General features: G+C 41.4%; 1 long non-coding RNA gene across 1 annotated transcript in view; it reads right to left on the bottom strand.

Annotated features, from left to right (window-relative positions):
* Nucleotides 1-797: 797 nt before the first annotated feature.
* The window catches only part of LOC141258371 (uncharacterized), an 87,497-nt gene continuing 78,660 nt past the window's right edge, over nt 798-9,634 (bottom strand). Inside the window, exon 3 of the long non-coding RNA XR_012318307.1 lies at nt 798-1,276. This is a non-coding gene — a long non-coding RNA (uncharacterized lncRNA). The remainder of the gene's footprint in view (nt 1,277-9,634) is intronic.

The following is a 9,634-nucleotide window of genomic DNA, read 5'->3' as shown; positions in this document are numbered from 1 at the left end:
TAAGAAAATTGGATCAGGCTAGCTTTATCCACTCTTTAATAAGATTATACACTGCCTCAGTCAAACACAGGTTATCTAATGCAATTTATACAGCATTATTCTTCAGATTGAGTCTAATGCTCTCACATACAATCATCTAATGAGCAATAAGAAAATATATAGGAATACATATAACAAGCAGACACATGCATGTGATTTTATCAGCATCATGGAATGTACGCTATACTGAATACTGAGAAAACATTTTTTTATGGCATCACAGAAATATGTTATGTAATAACTCAGGAGTTTTTTTTTCTGGAGGTTATATACAGTGGGTGAAATAAATTGAACACATCACCAATTTTCTAAGTAAATATATTTCTAAAGGTGCTATTAACATGAAATTCTCACCAGATGTCTGTAACAACCCATCTAATCCACAAAGGAAAAGAAATCAAACCATAGATGTCCATAAATTAAGTTATGTGTAATAATGGTGAATGACACTGGGAACAAGTATTGAACACGTTTACTGAAATTTAACTAATACTTCATTCAAAAGCCTTTGTTGCTGATGACAGTTTCAAGACACCACCTGTATGGAGAAACTAGCCGCTTGCATTGCTCAGGTGTGATTTAATCAAATCCTTCCACACAAACACTGCGCAAATCCTCGAGCTCCTGTGGGCTCCTTCTATGAGCTCTGAGCTTTAGTTCCTTACATTTTCTATTGGATTCAGGTTCGGTGATTGGCTGGGCCATTCTAGCAGCTTTATTTTCTTTCTCTGAAACCAAATAAAGCAGCTTTATGTTTGGGATCATTGTCTTGCTGAAATGTCCACCCTCATTTCATCTTCATTATCCTGGTAGATGGCAGAAAATTTTTTATCAAGAATGTCTTGGTATATTTGTCCATTCATCCTTCCTTCAATCATATGAAGTTTGCCAGTGCCGTATGCTGAAAAATCAAATTGGAATGAAATTTCACATTTGAAATACACAAAAAGATAGTTTTTTGGATTTGAAAATTCATACTGATCCTGTTGGACATATCTAAACCGAAATTTACAGGAAGCCTACTTCTACAAATGGTTTCCTCCATTTGAACAGTTGGTATCCTGAATCTTCAAGTAGAAGTGTACCGGTGGGGAAATATCTGCTGGCTGGTCTGGTTTCTAACCGAAGTGTGATGTTCTCCATCACAGATTCCAGGCTTGGAGCTACCCCAAAAAACATCTGAGGACATTTGCCAGGGCTAGGGCGTGTTCTAGGTATTCTCTGCTGGTAAATCGTTCTAATAAAGAAAAGAAAAATGCAATCACAAGATGTATTGGAACCTTTCATGGCTTTGCTAATGATGTAAAAAGGTTAATTAAGAGATATTGGCCAATTTTAGAGTTGGATTCAGACTTGAAAGTAGTATTACGATCATATCCAAGTGTGACCTATCGGCAAAGAAGTAACCTCCTTGTACATTGCCATCTAGGTAATACCAAAAAAAATACATCAAATAATTGATTATCTAAAAAAACTGTGGTATTCCTTCCCTGTAGGAATTGCAGTTTCTGTCACATTATTTAATAATTTATGAATCTTTAAAATGGGGAAAAAATACACTATCAAACAATTCATTAATTGTAAAACGAGAGGCATTGTGTACATAGCTAAATGTGAATGTCAAAAAATACATGTTGGTAAAACAGTTGAAGAATGCAGAAGACATATTTCAAAGCACACAATTATGATTAATAGTGATGAACTTACACCTTTGGCACAATATTGCAAATCTGTACTCCCAGGTGATGTCAGCAAATTAAAATTTTTTGGAATATGTTAAAAACAAGTTAAGACCAAGAGCTGGGGATTTAAATAAGATATTCCTAAAGGAAGAGGCCAAATATATCCAAAGGTTAAAGAAGTTTTCCACTACTTTTACATTGATGCCCCATCCATAGGATGGGGCATCGATGTCTGATCGGCCGTAGTCCCGCACCCGGCACCCCCGCCGATCAGTTGTTATCGTTGCCAGCGGCGACCGCAGGCCGGACGTGCTTATTTGCGGAGCTTGGCCATTTAGCTGTATTGGCCACCGCAAGGTACTACACATCTGCCTCCCATTGAACTAAATAGGAGGTGGACATGCAGTACCCCGCGGCGGCTACTACAGCTAGACGGCCAAGCACCATAAGTAAGTACTTCCCACCGGCGGCCGCTGCGGCCTGCAGATGACAGCTGATCGACTGGGGTGCCGGGTGTGGGCCCCCGGCTAATCAAACATTGATGCCCCATCCGTAGGATGGGACATCAGTGTAAAAGTAGTGGAAAACTTCTTTAAATATTTTGAGCCAAAATTCCCTCAATGAAGGTTTTTCTCATACAGCCTTCATTTGAAAATTAATATATTCAAGCAAATAGACATACCAGTGATCTCGCCTATACTTACTTATTATTGAAATATTAACATTATTTATTGTCACCATTGCTTTTTTTTAAAGAAGCACTCTCATCAAAATATGTATCCTCTTAATATACTACAATCATCATTTTATATAGCACTGTGTACTTACAATTGCTCATTTTGCCTTTATACCCAGCTAATTCTTCTCTTTTCCATTAGGTTTATGACATCATGTAATTAAAATCTGACTAGCTGAATTATTCTATGCTCTATGTAGAAATAGGAAGTAAATTTTGCCTGTATGAGTCATAAGTCACTGCAAAAGTCAATGTCAGTGGGGAGGAGCACAGCAGCTGGGTCAGGAGTTGAAGAGGGGATGATAAAAGCAGGGACAAGAGACTTCCTGTTTCTACATAGAGACGAGAAAAATAAAAGAATCAGCTGGGTAGAAAGGCAAAATGAGCAATTGTAAGTACACAGTGCTATATAATATGATGACTGCAATATATTGAGAGGATAAAAACTTGGATGGGAAGAGGAGTGCTTCTCTAATTTCACTTTGGGGAGATGATTGACAATCAAAAATACAGGTCAAATAAGGAACAATCTCAGGCTATAAATATGCAATAGTGAATCTTGACTAATTATAATCTAGAATATAAAGTAAGTTCATTAAAGCACATATGATAATCTCTCAAAGTATAATATTGCTGTAATATAATTACATACTAATATTGAAGCCTTTATTAACCACTTTACCCCCGAGGGTGGTTTGTACGTTAATGACCAGGCCAATTTTTACAATTCTGACCACTGTCACTTTATGAGCTAATTACTCTGGAACGCTTCAACGGATCCCACTGATTCTAAGATTGTTTTTTTTGTGACATATTGTACTTCATGATAGTAAAATTTCTTTGATATCACTTGAGTTTCTTTGCAAAAAAATCGGAAATTTGGCAAAAATTTTACAAATTTCAAAATTTTAATTTTTATGCCCTTAAATCAGAGAGATATGTTATACAAAATAGTTAATAAATAACATTTTCCACATGTCTACTTTACATCAGCACAATTTTGGAGCCAAATATTTTTTTATTAGGGAGTTATAAGGGTTAAAAGTTGACCAGCGATTTCTCATTTTTACAACAAAATTTACAAAACCATTTTTTTAGAGACCACATCTCATTTGACGTGACTTTGAGGGGCCTTTATGACAGAAAATACCCAAAAGTTAAAGCATTCTAAAAACTGCACCCCTCAAGGTGCTCAAAACCACATTCAAGAAGTTTATTAACCCTTCAGGTGCTTCACAGGAATTTTTGGAAAGGGGAAGAAAAAAATTAACATTTAATTTTTTTCACAAAATTGTTACTTTAGACCAAAATTTTTTTATTTTCGTAGGGGTAACAGGAAAAAAGGGACCCCAAAATTTGTTGTGCAATTTCCCCTGAGCATGCAGATACCCTATATGTAGGGAAAAAACACTGTTTGGGCGCACGGCAGGGTTCGGAAGGGAAGGAGCGCCATTTGACTTTTTGAATGTAAAATTTGCTTGAATAATTAGCGGACACCATGTTGCGTTTGGAGATCCCCTGGTGTGTGGTGAGCACTTTGAACCCCCAGGTGCTTCACAGAAGTTTATATCATTGAGCCGTAAAAATAAAATGTTCACATTTTTCCCACAAAATTTTTTTTCAGCCCCCAATTTTGCATTTTCATAAGGGTAACAGGAGAAATTGCGCCATACCATTTGTTGTGCCATTTCTCCTGAGTAAGCCGATACCCCATATGTGGGAGAAAACCACTTTTTGGGAGTACGGCAGGGTTTGGAAGGGAAGGAGCGCCATTTGACTTTTTGAATGTAAAATTTGCTTGAATAATTAGCGGAAACCATGTTGTGTTTGGGGAGCCTCTGATGTGCCTAAACAGTGGAAACCCCCCACAAGTGACACCATTTTGGAAACTAGACCCCTCAGGGTACTTATCTAGGTGTATGAGCACCTTGAACCCCCAGGTGCTTGACAGAAGTTTAAATCATTGAGCCGTAAAAATAAAATTTTCACATTTTTCCCACAAAAATGTTCTTCAGCCCCCAATTTTGCATTTTCATAAGGTTAACAGGAGAAATTGTGCCATATTGTGGCGCCCCTGAGGGTTCGGTCGCCACAGAGGTATTGCATCTCACCCAGAGGTGTGGTATCTCACTCTCAGGTAAGGAAGGAGTATGGCTCAGGACCCTAACACTACATCCACTACACCACATTTCCGGGGGACAGGGCGATAATGCTCCTACGGGAGAGCACAAGTGTCCCTGATCCCTGGCTGGAGTGGGGAGGAAACACTTAGAGAGGGGGAACTATGTATTGGATGGGTGGAGGACGTAGATAATGGGAGCACTGTGGTAAGAGGTATAATAGCAAGGAACCATCTTGGTTCTGTTATGATCTGCTACAGGGACTAAGGAAAGACAGGAGATCTGCCCCTACAATAGAACTAAACTAGATCCCTACGATGTAACAGGGGAACCTGATCCTGCGATCAGACCCGCTAAAGTCCTCGGCTAGTCTGTACGAAGACCTATAGATGTGAGGGAGGGATCCCTACAAGAACTAGGGACTGGGATAAGTTTGGACACCTCCTAGCAGAAATAGTAGCAGTCAAAGACAAACACACAACAAAAAGCATAGAGGTCAGAAGACCTAGCAAAACTAACAGAGAACGGCAACAGAGCACCAAGCTAGCTCAAGAGTAGTAAATACAATGAAGTCCAGCAAGGCCAGGAGGGCGGAGCCGGATTAAATAGGCAAAAATGGTCATGTGACCAGCAAACTAAAAAAAAACTAACAGGAGAGTTCTAACAGTACCCCCTCTTCTAAGAGGATCCTCTGGATCCCCTAGGCCCAGGCTTACCAGGAAGCCTCCTGTGAAAAGCTCTGACAAGTCTGGAAGCAGAAACATCATCCGCCCTCACCAATGAGTTATCCTCAGGTCCGAAACCCTTCCAAGCGACGAGATACAGCAAACTCCCTCTATACCGTCTAGAATTTAGGATGCGGGAAATTTCATATTCCCCGTCCTCCACCACCGGGGGAACAGTGGCAGAGGCGTCACCATCCGACACATCAGCTTTTTTCAACAGAGAAACATGAAACACCGGGTTAATCTTCCAGGACGTAGGAACCTCCAACCTAACAGCAGATTGGTTAACTATCTGAAGCACCTTAAAGGGCCCTACGAACTTGGGACCCAATTTTTTAGAAGGAATCCTCAATCGCAGATTCTTAGAGGACAACCAAACCATGTCACCAACAGCAAACAAAACCTCTTGCCGTTTCCTATCAAAGTACCTCTTAGATTTTTTGTTAGCCTCCTGAAGATTACCACGCACATCCGTCCAAACTCTCTTCAAATCACCGGAAAAACTCTCCTCCTCAGGCACAGCCGAAACCAATTTGGAGAATGACCCAAAAGACGGATGTCTCCCAGAACAACAAAAAAAAGGCGAACACCCAGCAGAAGAGGATGTATGGTTGTTAAGAGCAAATTCAGCAAGTGGCAGAAACTCAGACCACCCCTCTTGATTGTCTGCCACAAAACAACGCAAGAACTGCTCAACATCCTGGTTCTTCCTTTCTGTCTGGCCATTAGACTCAGGATGATATCCGGATGAAAACGACAAATGAACTCCCAACCTGTCACAAAAGGCACGCCAAAAACGAGCCACGAACTGAGGTTCCCTATCAGAAACAATGTCAGTAGGAACACCATGTAGTCTGACAATTTCCTTGACAAAGGCCTTAGCGAGTGTCTTAGCGCAAGGCAGTTTGATGAAGGGAACCAAGTGACACATCTTGCTAAAACGGTCCACGACCACCCAGATGACCGTGAAACCTTCAGAGGGGGGAAGGTCAGTAATAAAGTCCATAGCCAGATGTGTCCAAGGTGCACTAGGAACCTCCAGAGGGCAAAGCAACCTCGCAGCAGGAGCATGCGAAGACTTGGATCTAGCACACACAGTAAATTGGCGCACCCACTTAATGACTTCCTTCTGCCATCCAGGCCACCCAAAACTTCGACCCACAAGTCTCTTGGTCTCAGAAATTCCTGGATGACCTGCCAACCGAGACTCATGACACTCAACAAACAAATCTCTCCTAAAGGTCCTAGGCACAAACAACCTCCCATGGGGAGTGTTTGATGGGGCATTCTCCTGAGCTGTAAGAATCTCATCCTCCAAAACGGAGTCCAAAGCAGCAATCACAACACCTTCTTGTAAAATGCTCTCCTCTTCCTCCTCAACACCGACCATGGGAGAAAAGCTGCGAGACAAAGCATCCGCTTTAACATTCTTGGTACCCGGGATGTAAGTAACGGAAAAATTAAACCGCGAGAAAAAAAGTGCCCACCTAGCCTGACGGGCATTCAAGCGCTTGGCAGCATCAAGATAGATCAGATTTTTATGATCAGTGAAAACCTGAATGGGAAATTCAGCACCTTCCAAGAGGTGACGCCAGTGTTCAAATGCGAGTTTAATCGCCAGCAATTCCCGATTACCAATATCGTAATTAAGTTCAGTCTCAGAAAATTTTTTTGAAAAAAAGGCACAGGGATGTACTCTATCCTTGTTTTCCTGAGACAACACCGCACCGACCCCCACCGAAGAAGCATCAACCTCAACCAAAAACGACTTAGTCACATCAGGCTGCATAAGGATGGGAGCAGAGGTGAACCTCTCCTTTAGAAACACAAAAGCTTCAATGGCTTCAGAAGTCCACTGAACCGCATTAGCACCTTTCCTGGTGAGATCGGTCTGCGGTTTGACAATAATAGAAATTTTTTTTATGAATTTTCTGTAATAATTGGCGAAACCCAAAAACCTCTGTATCGATTTCAAACCAATAGGCCTAGGCCATTCCTGCACAGCTTGAACTTTAACCGGGTCCATCTCAAAACCTTCACTGGAGATAATGTAGCCCAAAAAACTAATTCTCTGTACAGCGAACTCACATTTCTCCAGCTTAGCAAAAAGCGAATTGTCCATTAATAACTGTAATACCTCACGTACGCTCCGCCAATGAGACTCCAGATCAGGCGAATAAATCAGAATGTCATCCAAATACACAACCACATTTTTGCCGATTAAAGGTCTAAGGATGTCATTAATAAGATTCTGAAAAAATGCTGGAGCATTGGTAAGACGAAAAGGCATCACCAGATTCTCAAAATGACCCACAGGAGTGTTAAAAGCAGTCTTCCATTCATCACCCTCCTTCATGCGCAACAAATTGTATGCCCCCCGGAGATCAATTTTAGAGAACCACTTGGCCCCCACTAACTGGTTAAATAAATCAGGAATCAATGGCAGTGGGTAAGGATTGCGTACAGTAATTTTATTAATCTCACGAAAGTCCAGACAAGGACGTAAACCGCCATCTTTTTTTTTTACAAAAAAAAATCCAACAGCCACAGGAGACTTGGAAGGCCTAATGTGACCGGCGGCCAAGCTTGTCTGTATGTATTCCTCCAAAGCCTTTCTCTCAGGAATAGTAAGATTAAATAAACGACTTTTAGGAAGAGTCGCTCCAGGGACAAATTCAATGGTACAATCATAGTCTCTATGGGGAGGCAAAATTTGTGACTCCTCCTCAGAAAAAACTCTCCAAAAATCCTGAATAGGTACAGGTAATTCCCCTTTATCCACCGCAGCAATACGTCCGTTACAACACTTGTCATAACACTTAGGGCTCCAGGACTTAATTTCATTAGTAGACCAATCCAGTACAGGATTGTGCAATTTTAACCAGGGTAACCCCAATATTACTGGAGAAGGCAAATTATCTAATACCACCAAATCCAAATTCTCTTGATGAATACCATTAATAGTGAGGGGAAATTCACAGACCTTATGAGTAACACTCTTCAAGGGAGAGCCATCAACAGAAACCACAGCAATAGGGGATGACAAAGTTTTAGGTTCTAATCTAAGTTTTTCCAAGAATCCCCCATCAATCACATTCAGAGTAGAACCACAATCCACAAATACCCGAAATTCAATTAATTCATCCTGAGCAGCGGTAGTAGCAGATAGGAATACTCCCTTAGAATTTAAACAGGCAATACGTGCATGACTGACCATTTTTTTTTCTTTCTTCATACGAAGCACACAGTTCTTAATAAAATGACCAGAATTTCCGCAATAGAAGAACAAGCCTTCAGAAAGCCTGCGGTCTTTTTCCTGAGAGCGGGGTGCCATCGCTCCAATCTCCATCGGCTCTCCATTGTCAGCACAGACCCTCTCAGGACTCGGAGCTGACATAGCAGAGGATTTGCTCTCATTAACCCTTGCACGCAGTCTCCTGTCCACCCGTATAGCTAATTGCATTGCCTCCTGCAAGTTTCCAGGTGTGGGATAAGCAATCAGTAAATCCTTAACCCTTTCACCTAGCCCTGCAAGAAACAAGCTTTTCAAAGCTGAATCGTTCCACCCCACCTGGGCAGACCACCGACGGAAGTGAGAACAATATTTTTCCACATTACCTGATCCCTGCCTCAAACGTCTCAATTCAGACTCAGCAGATGAGACACGATCAGGATCATAGTACAACAAACCCAAAGCAGAAAAAAAACTATCCACTGATCTAAAGCACGGATCACTAGGTTGGAGAGAGAAGGCCCATCCCTGAGGATCTTTGCGCAAAAGTGACATTATGAACCCTATGCGCTGTGATTCATCACCAGAGGATCCGGGTCTCAAACGAAAATACAATAAACAAGCATTTTTGAAAGAAAAAAAATCTTGTTGTTCGCCAAAAAATAAATCAGGCAGACGTACCTTAGGTTCCACAAAATGTGCTCCAGAACAGCTACTCACGTGTTGTTGGAGCTTGGCCACCTCCAGAGAGAGTCCCTGCAAGCGTTGAGCCAAATCTTGAACCGAGACCATGATGGAAAACTGGAGGTCTTTCCTTAGAGAAATTTTTTTTTTTTTTTTTTTTAGGGCTGGACTTACTGTTATGATCTGCTACAGGGACTAAGGAAAGACAGGAGATCTGTCCCTACAATAGAACTAAACTAGATCCCTACGATGTAACAGGGAACCTGATCCTGCGATCAGACCCGCTAAAGTCCTCGGCTAGTCTGTACGAAGACCTATAGATGTGAGGGAGGGATCCCTACAAGAACTAGGGACTGGGATAAGTTTGGACACCTCCTAGCAGAAATAGTAGCAGTCAAAGACAAACACACAACAAA

Source organism: Phyllobates terribilis, unplaced genomic scaffold (assembly GCF_046119375.1).
Source record: "Phyllobates terribilis strain yellow unplaced genomic scaffold, ASM4611937v1 Scaffold_3__8_contigs__length_932513732, whole genome shotgun sequence".
Lineage (NCBI taxonomy): Eukaryota > Metazoa > Chordata > Amphibia > Anura > Dendrobatidae > Phyllobates > Phyllobates terribilis.
Note: the sequence above shows the minus strand (reverse complement) of the source record. Positions and strands in the feature narration are given on the sequence as shown.